Here is a 2,528-nt window from a genome sequence, read left to right on the forward strand (position 1 = left end):
ATGAACATATTATGACTAAAGAACTGGTCTTAAAGTCAAAACAGACTGATAAGCTAAGGTTTTTAACATTCTTTTTTTTTGTCTCACTGTTATTTATTTTAGCTGTGATAAACTAGCCTGATATTACTTGTTTTGCAATAGAGGTTATTGATAGCCTTAGCCTAATGTTAACAATATTAACTTATTTCTAGGTGTCAAAGTAACCCAATATTCTATTTTGGTGGGTCAAATCAAATCAGTCCTAAGTCAGGACTTAGGACTGACTTAAGTCCTAAGATTTAGGACTTAGGATTTAGATTATCCAAAAAATCTAATTTTTTGGATAATCAAACAATCACATTTTTTGATTATCCAAAAAATTAGATTTTTTGGATAATCTAAATCCTAAGTCCTAAATCTTAGGACTTAAGTCAGTCCTAAGTCCTGACTTAGGACTGATTTGATTTGACCCAACAAAATAGAATATTGGGTTACTTTGACACCTACAAATAAGTTAATGTTGCTAATATTAGGCTAAGGCTATCAATAACCTCTATTGCAAAACAAGTAATATCAGGCTAGTTTATCACAGCTAAAATAAATAACAGTGAGACAAAAAAAAAGAATGTTAAAAACCTTAGCTTATCAGTCTGTCTGTTTTGACTTCAAGACCAGTTCTTTAGTCATAATATGTTCATCATATTTAGCATTAGCTTGCATCTGTGAATAAACTTGTTCTCTAGTTTACATAAAAATTGTTATACAGTATCTGTTTTACCATCTTATCAGGTTCAGTAAAGTTTAATCAGTTGTTTTTTTTTAGTTCAGGATTTGAGTAAAAAAAAAAAAAATGCCAGTAGGTTCTGTGTGACTCTCAGCACCTTTATAGGCCTTCAGTGTGGGCCGAGAGTCAAAGTGAATATTTATACAGAACTACAATACTCTGTCTTCTTTCTCCAAACTGCTTAAACAAATAAGTAGGTGGGTTTTTTGGCACTGTTTGTTCTGTATGGGTACATCTGTAAGGTTAACACATCAGCAGGAGGGCAGCTTGAGCTGGGAATTCACAGATTAAATTTCTCCCATGGGGATTTTCAACACTGAAAAAAAAAGATACGTAACCCGTTTGACCTTCAGCCTCCTTCTCTACTTAAAGAGACCTTTGGTGTTGGAAGACACAATCTTTCTGTTTTGCTGTACGATGGTGGTGGAGAGCATACTAAGTGTTTAATAAGAAATAAGTAGGATATTTTGGTGTTAAGCTTTAAGTTTATATACTGTAATGGCTGGTAGAGACCTAAAGCTGTGGAGTCTCTTTAAGATTAAAGGATTAAATGGATTTAATGTAAAGAGAAAGATGAAGAATTAAGGAAGAAGCATTACTTTGTCTTAATTTGTCCTTCCTGCCCACAGCATCAACATCCACAAGAACTCTCTAAAGATTCTTAAATATCTTTAGAGAATAGGGGTAATGGCAATTTCCATGGGGATTAATTCAAAGATGCTCAAAATCTATCCTGACTGAGTGGAAATTGTTTTTGCTGTCATTATTCGGTTTATTCTCGATTAGGATGCGTCTCTGGAAAATAACACAACATGATATTAAAAGCTGTCACAAAAACTTTTGATTTTATTACAAAAACAAGTTTTGTACAAGTCAATGTAAAATGATTAGTGAGTATCATCTACATAATAGTCCCTAAATGTGTAGCCCGACTGGGTGCTGGATGTGGAAACCGTTACAGTACAGGAAGATTTGGGTGCATAGCAACAGGACAGGAAGCTGGCTTTTTGTTTTTGTACCAAACAGAGTATTCTGAAGTCCAGACATGATCATCATGTAAAAACGTCCAAACCTTAAAAAGATTTTCTTTTTCTTTTTTTTTTTTTATGGTCAACTGCATAGACTAGAAGTAAAAGGAGCAACTGTCACAAACCTCAGGTAGATTAAGTGGAAAGCAACCCTTACAAATAAAGCAGATCCATTGTTGATAACACATTGCAGTAGTAATTGGCCTCCAATGGAAGGTCAGAGTATAAAACAGACACAGCACATCACATAATTCACCATTTCTACCCAAACAACACACACCTGTCTTCTCCTGGGATTATTAGTGATTTTGAAGAGAGCTTGTTACACGTTTCCTGGACACGATTAACAACAGAGAGCTGGGGTGAGTATTTCTAAATAGGTTAGACAAGTCAAGTGAAATATTTAAACTATTATTTTTGCTAAAAAAACCCCCCAAAAAAACAAACAGTACTTTTACAAAAGGAAATGGTCTACAGCCCATTTCCGTCCACTTCTCGTCAAACAAAGCTGTAAAAAAATCTTCATTTCTTCATCTGAATACCAAATGCCAAATTCGGAAAAGAAAAAAAAAAGAAAAGAAAATTTAAAAAAGCAACACATATATGTGTTATATATATAACACACACATACACACACACACACACATATATATATATATATACACACACACACACACACACACACACACACACACACACAGCAGACAGACACAGAAAAGTGCATATTCATACGAACA

The sequence above is a fragment of the Poecilia formosa genome, unplaced genomic scaffold (genome assembly GCF_000485575.1).
Source record: "Poecilia formosa unplaced genomic scaffold, Poecilia_formosa-5.1.2 Scaffold0, whole genome shotgun sequence".
In the NCBI taxonomy this organism is placed as follows: domain Eukaryota; kingdom Metazoa; phylum Chordata; class Actinopteri; order Cyprinodontiformes; family Poeciliidae; genus Poecilia; species Poecilia formosa.